At 42.1% G+C, this 11,098-nt stretch overlaps 1 protein-coding gene and 1 non-coding gene across 5 annotated transcripts in view; both read right to left on the reverse strand.

Annotated features, from left to right (window-relative positions):
• Positions 1–11,098, reverse strand: part of LOC126297535 (excitatory amino acid transporter 1) — a 661,389-nt gene that overhangs the window by 35,939 nt on the left and 614,352 nt on the right. The window lies entirely within an intron of this gene.
• Trnat-ugu (transfer RNA threonine (anticodon UGU)) lies at positions 10,560–10,632 on the reverse strand. The gene has a single exon. It is a non-coding gene; the product is annotated as a tRNA-Thr (tRNA).

Below are 11,098 nucleotides of genomic sequence, written 5' to 3' on the forward strand. Positions count from 1 at the left end.
AGTAAACTGTAATGTTATGTTTATTTTACTCATGCGATAAGCTAACTTCGACTAAGCGTCATTGCCAAGCACATTTTTGAAATATGTATTTCATGTCATTTTCAGATCACTCTTAATTTCAAGTGAAACGTAGCCATATTTAGAAGTAAATTACTTGTAATTGTGAGTGATTTGAAAATGATTGCCGGCACGGTAGCTCAGCGTGTTCGGTATCGGGGCTAGCTGCCTTATGTAATAAAAAAAACTGAGTTGATGATGCCGGCCGCGGTGGTCTCGCGGTTCTAGGCGCGCAGTCCGGAACCGTGCGACTGCTACGGTCGCAGGTTCGAATCCTGCCTCGGGCATGGATGTGTGTGATGTCCTAAGGTTAGTTAGGTTTAAGTAGTTCTAAGTTCTAGGGGACTGATGACCACAGCAGTTGAGCCCCATAGTGCTCAGAGCCATTTAAACCATTTTTAAACTGAGTTGATGGATCAACAACGAACTGAAATGGGTGTCTTTCGACGTCGGCCCCGAGCAGATACAACGAAAAAAAACGAACAAAATGAGATTTTTAAAAAAGCGGTCTAGGGCGCTGCAGTCATGGACGGTGCGGCTGGTCCCGGCGGATGTTCGAGTCCTCCCTCGGGAATGGGTGTGTGTGTGTGTGTGTGTGTGTGTGTGTGTGTGTGTGTGTGTGTGTGTGTGTGTGTGTGTGTGTGTGTGTGTGTTTGTCCTTAGGATAATTTAGGTTAAGTAGTGTGTAAGCTTAGGGACTGATGATCTTGACAGTTAAGTCCCATATGATTTCACACACATTTGAACATTTTTTTGAAATTAGCTAATCGCACGATTAAAAAAACATCGCTTTATAGCCTACTACGTACAATGTTTACGTTTATTAAGCATGTGTATCCCGACGAATACAACATTTTGATCAGGTAGTGTACTTAGTGTTACTCGTGCGAAGACGGGTCGGGTCGCTAGTATGCAATAAATTGAAATATGTGCCTGGTATACTGATCTAGGCCAAGAAATATTATAAAGAATTTCCCAGAAAAATATTTGATTTTACATTAAACACCTTAGAGTCGATATAAAACATCATACGGCCAAAATAATTATAGTGATCAGCCAACCAAACCTTATAGCCCTCCCGAACAGACTTCACCCCGTTAATAATAATAGTCTGAACCAACTCCGTGCCTTAGCATTATATTAATACCTTCAGCTGTTAATGGGCGTTAATATATATATCAACGGGGACAGGTGAAAATTTGTGCCCCGACCGGGACTCGAATTCGGGATCTCCTGCTTACATGGCAGGCACACTATCTATTTGAGCCACCGAGGGCACAGAAGATAGCGCGACTGCATGGACTATCTCGCGCACGCCTCCCCCGAGACCCACATTCTCACCTTGTATGTCCACACACTACATTCGTAGTGTCCCATCCCAACACACTAGTTACTCGTGGAAGACATTCTTTCCAAGTCCCGTAAGATTTCGGGGAATATGTGGGCATTTGCACAAAAGTAGGAGGTCATGGCTGGTGTTGCCAGAAGTATATACTTAAATGGATATGGTGTCTGTTCTTTCGGACATGTCCGAAAGAACAGACATCATGTCCATATAAGTATAAACTCTGTACCTTCGTCCATTGTTATGAGAGACTATTTCGCAATCCGTGTAGCTTTCGCGGAGGGCTTTGATAAGAGCCAGACGCCTGGGTTGTCCATTCTTCGAGTCTGATTATGTTCTAAGGGCTAACGGTCTCTGGATGTACCGGTTTTGTACTTTTCTGAGACAGTAGTGGAGATTCAGTACATCGGCAGAGTATCATCGATGCTTACTAAGGCAGAAGTTTAAATTTTTTTCAGAACCTGGACTAACTCGGGTACTGGGAAAGCCAATATCAACTTAGACGTTGTAGAATAAAATGAGTTGTCTTGTAAGAGATGTAAGCAGAGTTTCTCGTAGCGCAAAATTTACTAACCTACCCTTCTTTTATTATAAAAGCCAATAATCATAGCCACTTTGTTACTAACAGTTGCTTACAGTACCTAATAGATGGGTACACAGCGAGTTAGCGAATGTTTTCGTGTCTATTTCATCTACAGTGTGAAATTTAGTTCACGCATATTAAGTTTGTAAAGCTATTGTCCATTTCAAGTATCATCAGGCATACAGCTTTACACTATTGCAAGAGTCTACATGAATTTCTGGTGCGTACTCATTCATTTCTGCTTCGCTTGCGTCTACGTTTCGTGTGTGACACATGCTCCTGAGATAAATGTTTTCCAAAGCGGCATTACGTCAGGCTGAATCTCCTCCTCCTAGCCCCCAAACATTGTAGTGATGACCTTGTATGACTCAGACTTTTTGTTGCGAGTAAACGTCGCGTGACGCTACTAAGCGGAGTACTCGAGGTGATGCATCTACGGCTCATCCCGCGTTACAGCTGAGCTCAACAAATAGTCATCTTCAATCTCGCCACGCTTACAGTTAGAAGCAGGCGGTATTCATTCATTGTTTATTTTCCAAAACTTTCATTAGCAGCCCATATTACACACAAAGGACATTGTGACTTACTATATTACTGAATAACGCCATTCGCAGCATTATTTACCGAGGTTTGACTTGGAATATCCAAACCTGTCGCTTATCCTTGAAAATTTCTTAGAAAACAGTAAATAGACAAATAACGTATGAAATTCACTACAACTTAATGAAAATACACGTGGTTTTGTTTCATTATATTACCTCTTCCTCGCGGTTCTAGGCGCGCAGTCCGGAACCGTGAGACTGCTACGGTCGCAGGTTCGAATCCTGCCTCGGGCATGGATGTGTGTGATGTCCTTAGGTTAGTTAGGTTTAAGTAGTTCTAAGTTCTAGGGGACTAATGACCACAGCAGTTGAGTCCCATAGTGCTCAGGGCCATTTGAACCATTACCTCTTCAATGTCGTATAAATTAAGTGATGTGACCAGTGATGAAAAAATATATATTAAAGAATAACTTTAGCAGGATTCGAATCTTACCCTCATATGCGACCCTCTTACTTTGTGGAATCGCTAACCACTTGACCACAATGACTACTTAAAGCCAGCACCTTCACACAGATCAGTTACATAATAGGAGTGTAAAATTTCTATTAAGATTTTCTCGGAATTGACATAGTAGTGCACCTTACTGCTAGCATATTATGTTGTTTTAATGGCCTACTAAAGGTGTACTAAGTTTGAAGTAAATCCATGATCCAAACGTCGTGGCCTCGCGTGGTCAGTGTACTTTATAAATTATACTCCAAGCCCATACATTCCTTGTTTTCGTTTCGATTGTTACAATAATCAAAAATCTTCTTTCACATCCCGAGAAAATTCCTGGTGCGTTGCGAGGGCTACCTATAACGCCTCCTCAGATAAGAAAGCTAACTAACTACACTGAGGAAGAGAATTGTCACAAAAAATTCTTCCCCTACACCACACCTCTCTAGTGGCAGCCTACGTCCCCATCTAAAATCAACCAGATTGAAATGTGCCACTTTACTTACTGTTTGTAATTCACTTGACTGCTGTACACATTTTGTGTGCAGCACTACAGCAGCCGTTATGTAGTTACTATCTTGTAGTGCAGTCAGTTAGTTCATTTACCGGTTTCAAAGTAAAAAAGCATTTATGGTCTACTGCAGGAACTATCCACAACTTGGAAAAGACATTTTCTTGAGATAATTAGCGTTTGTTGCGTATGTGTTTTACTTTTCTCATCATCACTTATGTGTGGCACAAAGTATGTGTGTAGTGGGTGGACTATGTGAGGAACCTGTAACGTCCACCACACAGTGTCATTTATATAATCAATATTAGAGTCTAAAATGGTATACTAGCAATGATCTTATAAAAATAATTTATTTTCGTAGCACACGTGAAACATAATGAAACCTTTTCGGTTTTTACCCGGCAAAAAATTTCCATGTACCCCTCAGGGGAGCCATTATCTCCAAGTTGGGAACCATTGCGTTAGATAATAGTGCAGATCTGAAGTCATGAGCTAGATTCTAAGAAACTTCCGTTGCTGTTTTGTTTCTTTCATCTCGAAACCAGCTTCCTTTATTATTTGTTGCTGTTGCATTTAATTTATTTTGGATGAAGACTATGAACATAACCTTAAATTGTTTAGTTAACGGGGTAAGGCGCGGTGGAGAATTTACGTTTAGAGCGGACAATACGTGCAGCTCTCTTAGAGACTTTGAAATATCCGTTGGCATTCTGAATCAGAATGTAAGATCTGTCAGTTCAACTGAACTAGATAATTTATTAGCACTAAATAATCCAGACAACGTTGTTTACTGAGCCAATGATTTAAAAATTGTGTTGCAAATAATGCAACGAAGTGACACTCCCAAGGGCGTCAGTTTAGTCAGTTTCTTATGAAAAACTGAAGTACAACCATCAGTTGTGTCTGCTTTAAATAAATAGGCAGAGCCATGACAAAATTCTGAAAGGATTCTTTAGAGAATCTGCTTCACACCTTGTTTCCAGACAACGAGGAGCTGAATTTAAAAGTAAACACATGCTTCCAAACGCATGTAGTTGAATCGTATCCCAACAACGATGTCACTATTTGTTATGTACGATAACAGTTACAGTAGGCAATACATGAACCGTAAGTTGGGACGGAAACTAGTTCTGTTACTGTCAATCAAGACACAAAAAAACATCGATTGTCCCAGACTTAACAAAAATCGTAAATGAGTTTTTAATACTAGGAAGAGTAACGGCTGTGTGAAAGACAGTTTGCTGCCATAAGCTAGAAAACTGCTAACAAATTCTACTGAGCCAAAGACTTCCTTAAAAATTGTCTGACGAAGGTCCAAGAGCACCTTTGGTACCGCCGTTTTCAAGCACACTGACAGCTCCTCGAACTTAGACAAACAAAAATTGGAATCGGAAAGGAATAGCTCTTTATAATGACAACTCTCTCACAGGTGAAGTGGGTTATCAACGTTAACTGTAGCAGAGGCATTTGACAATTTCTGTTGCCCTTCTACGTTCATATTGTAACATTGTCTTCGTTTCCTTTCTACCGAATATTATGGAGTTTCGGTTATTGCAGTGAACTTGTTAAATGGAAAACATTTTCCAGTGAAATGCTTCTTCACAAGGTCTCATATCTGGACCCGTTCAATGGAACTTGGCCATTGGCCATTTGCTGGAAACCTAGGCACTGGCAAGGCTCTGTTGTTCAGGTGAACGACGTTCAGCAGATTGTCTCTGGAGACTCCTTAGCAAAGATGGGAGTCGACGGGGGTCATTAGAAACGAAGCAAAATATCGATTTGGACGAGGGTAAGTAACGAAATATACCGTGTCCATTCCGAAGGAACCAGTACAGCACGCCTTTCGCCTTACTCGATTTAGAAAAACCACGAGAAACATAAATATTGACGTCCGAGCCAGAATTTCAAGCCTTCTCCTCTTGAACGACAGTGCAATATGCTGACCTCTGTGACAGACACCTCGCTCGGTGTAAGCAGAAGATGCAAACGCAGTGAAACTATAGAAACATGCAACAGTTTATAATACCATTATTGTCAAAATATTTACATAATATAGTACTGTAAGTGATACAGAACATGTAAGATCACAGGACACACTTTCAATTACGAAGCGGAACAACCGCATTGAAGGACAAAGAAACAAATGTTTCAAAATGTAAACGGAACGCTATATTTCACGAAGACAAGTTAGTTTTACAAGCTGCTTTTGGGCTTTGAATAGAAGGGAAATTCGACTGCAGTCCTTTCAGATGACTTCAGTATACCAACCAACAGCAGTTACGGTATAAACTCGATTTTGATATTATGTTCAGTAAGATATACCTGAGGCTGTGTATAATAATCCTCGTACAATGCGCCTCCACAGATTCGCTGCAGAGGCAACAGCAGGCAATAAGCAGTGATCTTGGAACGCATAAACTTTAGGCGTTGGTGTGGACTACAGCGGCTAAGATATTTTTTGTACTCACGACTACTCATCGGTATAAAGAGTCCCATTATGGAACACAGTGTTTCTGTATGCGGAACAACAAGCTTCAGTGTGTCGCTCTTATAGATGATGATCAGAACTGCATGATGAAAAATCCGTCAAGTAATCACAATTTAATAACATATTGTCTGCAAGCCTACTTACCCAGGCAGAGTGAATATTCAAAATGCACTTGCTTTTCAGTTTTAACTTGGCACATTCCATCTCTGTAGCGTGATTCAATGTGGTCTACAAAATATCCACCTTCGACTGACAAAACGCTTTGGATGCTACGTGTTTTTCCAGATTCATATTTCTTTAGTTGGGGTAAGAGATGTAAATCGGCAAACATCACATATGATGAAAAGATAGCTCTTCCGACAATTCGTACTTCGAACTCCTCACAATTTGAGTGCATTTTATAGATGAAAAATGCTTTCCGCTTTTTGTATCTATAGGTCTCCACATCGTATTTTTTCACCCATTTGACAAAGAAACTTACGTAGTTCATATGGTTCAAATGGCTCCTAGCACTAAGGGACTTAACATCTGAGGTCATCAGTTCCCTAGAACTGAGAACTACTTAAACCTAACTAACCTAAGGACATCACCCACATTCATGCCCGAGGCAGGATACGAACCTGCAACCGTAGCAGTCGCGCGGCTCCGAACTGAAGCGCCTAGAACCGCACGGCCACAACCACCGGCAACTTGAGTAGTGCTCGCCCGTTGTCGTTAAGTCCTTTACAAGGTAATCGACAACTAGTATCCTTTTGCAGCCCAAAAAACACTGCCTATAAACATTCCGGCAGATAAAATCGACTAACCCGTTATTTGGTTCCGGGAACAGGGATTTAAGGTTTCCGATGCTTGCTGTTTCGTTTGTAGCGTCAAGTAATAGAGCCCTGCCATACTAACAAAATCCAGCACCGCAAAATCAATTGGATTCCTTTAAAGAGCTCCAAATATTTCTGAAAATATGTTTTCACTTTTACTGTTCGTCAGTACTGAGCAACACGGCATAAATCTTGCACAAAGATTTCTCATAGGTTTTCTTTTAATTATAACAGACAATACTCACTCTTATCTACCTACGTTGTCATCTATTGTACACATCTTTAACCACGAATTGTCTAGTACCACAACGACCACTTTTTCGAGATTTTCGTCTTTGGCTAAGGTCTTGGGACTGCCTTCTCATGGATCTTCCTCAAAATAAAGACATACAAGTCTCAGTTCAGCAACCTAACAACAGAGGCGGCAACTGTCACCGTGGAGACAAGTAATTATTACCTTTCTGGCAGTATACGGATCACATAAACGTCATCCCATCCTTGGAGATACAGACAGCCTCATGTATCCGTCTATAAATTTTACTGAATTATAGTCCCCACACCGTGTTTTTCTGTCTGTATATAAAGGCTATTAAACAAAATTAAGGCCATGAAGGCCCAACGGTACCGTTACCGACCGGCCGTCGTGTCATCCTCAGCCCACAGGCGTCAACTGATGTGGATATGGAGGGCATGTGGTAAGCACACCACTATCCCGGCCGTATGTCAGTTTACAAGAGCCACTACTGAATCATGAAGGTCCTCAGTTTGCCTAACAAGGGCTGGGTTCACCCCACTTGCCAACAGCGCTCGGCAGACTGGATTGTCACCCATCCAAGTGATAGCCTAGCGCGACAGGGCTTAATTTCGGTGATCTGACGGGAACCTGTTTCTCAGGAACTAGTGTAGGGATTTCTATGCGGTTTTCCTTAATGGATAAACTGAGTCACAAGGAAGAATACAATTTACTAGCGATCCAGGCAATGCTTCATAGTTGCTAAATACAAATGGAAATAGGATTTACATACGGAACTCCTTCCCCCTTTCTCTCTGCCCTCCCTATCCCCTGCTATTTCTCTCTTTGTCCATCTGCTGCGGCAGCTCCTCCTCCTCGTCCTCCTCCCCCCCCTCGCCTTTCTATATGCGTCCACCGCTCTGTCCATCTTCTCCCCCCCCCCCACTCTATGTTCATTTCCTCCCCGCCTCCTCTCTCTGACCTTCAGCCTATTGGGGTACGAGAGAGATAGTAGCTTGAATGACAGTATCTCTCATAGTTTTAATCTGCGGATAGATAGGATTACAAAGTTCCGGCCGATTCAGACTCTGTAGTACTAGTCTTATCATAAGCCAATTAGCCACAATTGCAACTTTCCTCTTTTCTACAAAACCAACGACAAAGGAAAAACAAAAGTTATTTGTAAATATACGTAAGTAGAACGAATAATTTGGGAGAAACAATTTGTGTAATGATTTCTGAGACATAATATAGTAGCTGAAGCCGAGTGCGAGAGAGAAGTCGAAACCGCACATTTCCGTAGCATAACAAAAAATGGTTCAAATGGCTCTGAGCACTATGGGACTTAACTTCCGAGGTCATCAGGTCTCCTAGAACTTAGAGCTACTTAAACCTAACTAACCTAAGGACATCACACACATCGTTGCCCGAGGCAGGATTCGAACCTGCGACCGTAGCGGTCGCGCGGTCTCAGACTGTAGCGCCTAGAACCGCTCGGCCACCACGGCCGGCCGTAGCAAAAACACATTTTCTTTCTCGCAGTTGATTTTAACAGAAAATCTGTGCATCGTTGTTATGGCCTATGTCCGTCTTAATTTTCATTTGAGTACTGTCTAAAAATTTAAAGTAAGTCGATCGAGTGCTTTTTGAAACTTTTAGTTAGCACGTTAAACAACGATTTGTCTTTATATAGTAGTGTAGATTTAATGTGTGTGAATTCCTAAGGGACCAAACTGCTGAGGTCATCGGCTCCTAGGCTTAGACACTACTTAAACTAACTTATGCTAAGAGTAACACACACACACACACACACACACACACACACACACACACACACACACACACACACACGCCTGAGGGGGGACTCGAACCTCCGGCGGGAGGGGTCGCACGATTAGTGACATGGCGCCAGTATAGATTACTGCTGTGGCATCCGACCATATATAATTAGTGCTACCCTTGCGAAGCCAGGACAGGTCGCTAGTCAATTCTGGAGGAAAATGCGCCCTAGATGGTGACAGTGCCATCGCTATCAGTGGCCGCACTCACCTTTGTGAAACTGAAAGTACGCGGTCACATTTGAGCAGTAGACGAACCTACTGCGCATCCAAAGAGAGGTGCGACATGGGCAAAATCAAAGACATCCCTGAATATCACTCAGCTGATGTTGTCCATGAAGTTTCATATGATCACACCCAAATAGTGTTCGCCTCGAATACACAACAAATTATCATTCCAGAACGCCTTCATACTGGCTAGAATAACTGCGACGCATAAAACCAGGACTCATATGCGTCGAATTGTTCAGCTGCCAGCCGACGACAACACAAACGTCGATGAAGTCACCCATCACTTTATTGCTGCAAATCAAGAAGCAGTGATAACTTCTATATTATAGACATCACAGCAAAGAACCGACAGACGTCATGCAGCATTACCTCTGAAGATCCTACAACTTATAAGAGAGAAAAACAGACTTAAAAAAACAAAGGCACCAAACAAGTAGAGGACAACCAAAAATTAAGTAAGAATCATGCGACGGCAGATCAAAGCAGCCTTTGTGTCGTACCGTAACACGAGATGGTCAGAAAAAAATCGCCTCGTGGCGAGCATATGGAGTGCCGTGGAACGCAGTGGGTTACTTCACTAAGAAGAAATCAAGACTGCCACCAGTTTAAGGTCCTGGTTGCTTTTTATGTACGCCAGGTGAAGAAGATTATGCAGTAACATAACTCTGAAAGCAATTTCCGAGTCACTGAAGACGCATCGACCCCCACTAAGTGCAACACATGGGATATCGGATTCAGGGTGTAACCTAGCTGCTGAGGATCAAGATGACGAGGTGACAAGGATAACCGGAGAGGAACTGGGAAATAAATCATGAAGGTAGCCAACAAGAGGGCTCCTCGGCATGACGAAGTCAGTACGAAGATGTTTAAATTGCTACCTGCGGATGCCGTCACATATACTATACGGGCCTCAAAGCAGATACTCAGCAGAGGACCTAACCTACGTTTTTGTTGCACCGAAGGCAGTAAAAAATATCGTAGATCCTAAGAATTACAACCCAGTCAGCTTTCTACCAATTATGAGCAAATTATTTGAACACTTCTTTTAAAGAGACTCAAACTGAAGACCGACACAGAACGTCATTTTACCAGATGAGCAGTTTTGCTTCCATCTGGTACATCTAAGACTGTACCAACCACTAATAGTATCTGAGGATGTAGAAATGAGTCCAGACATTAGGGAACACCACGGCATGATCATATTGTATGTTGCTTGGACCTTTGACAGCGTTTGGGATCACGAATTTCTTCACAAACTCTTTCGTCAAGGAATACCAGCTATATACTAAGATGATATCTGTTCTTTCGTACATGTCCGAAAGAACAGGTACTATCGGTGACCATGCAGCTCGTTAGAATGAAATTACAATGAAATGAACACCCTTAGCTGCTTACAGGCTTTGGCGTATGAAAATGTGTGCCCCGACCGGGACTCGAACCCGGGATCTCCTGCTTACATGGCAGACGCTCATCCATCTGAGCCACCGAGGACACAGAGGATAGCGCGACTGAAGGGATTTATCTCTGGCACGCCTCCCGCGAAACCCACATTCGTAGTGCCTTCGACCATTATACTAATTACTCGCGGCGCGTTGCAACTTTTCAGTCTCTGAGTACGGATCTTTGTACAAGCGAGCGGCTGTACATGATTGCTAATTATGGAGCTATTGTAACAGCATACTCTGAAAGGACGCTAACAGTTATACATTCCGGACTGGACTTCGTTTCATAGGCCTAGATTATTATTATTATTATTATTATTATTATTATTATTATTATTATATTTCATTTGATCGAAGAGTTTTTTTCCAACCTTTACTGAGTCAGAATATTTGAGAAAGGCATGCCCAAAATATTGGATTGACTTCTGGAGTTTAACAGGTAGTTTGTTGGCTGGAATGTTAATGTAACAAGGACGATATTTGAAATTGCAGTTTTACTGGTCGTGTGAGTTTCA

This window comes from Schistocerca gregaria, chromosome X (assembly GCF_023897955.1).
Source record: "Schistocerca gregaria isolate iqSchGreg1 chromosome X, iqSchGreg1.2, whole genome shotgun sequence".
Classification (NCBI taxonomy): Eukaryota; Metazoa; Arthropoda; class Insecta; order Orthoptera; family Acrididae; genus Schistocerca; species Schistocerca gregaria.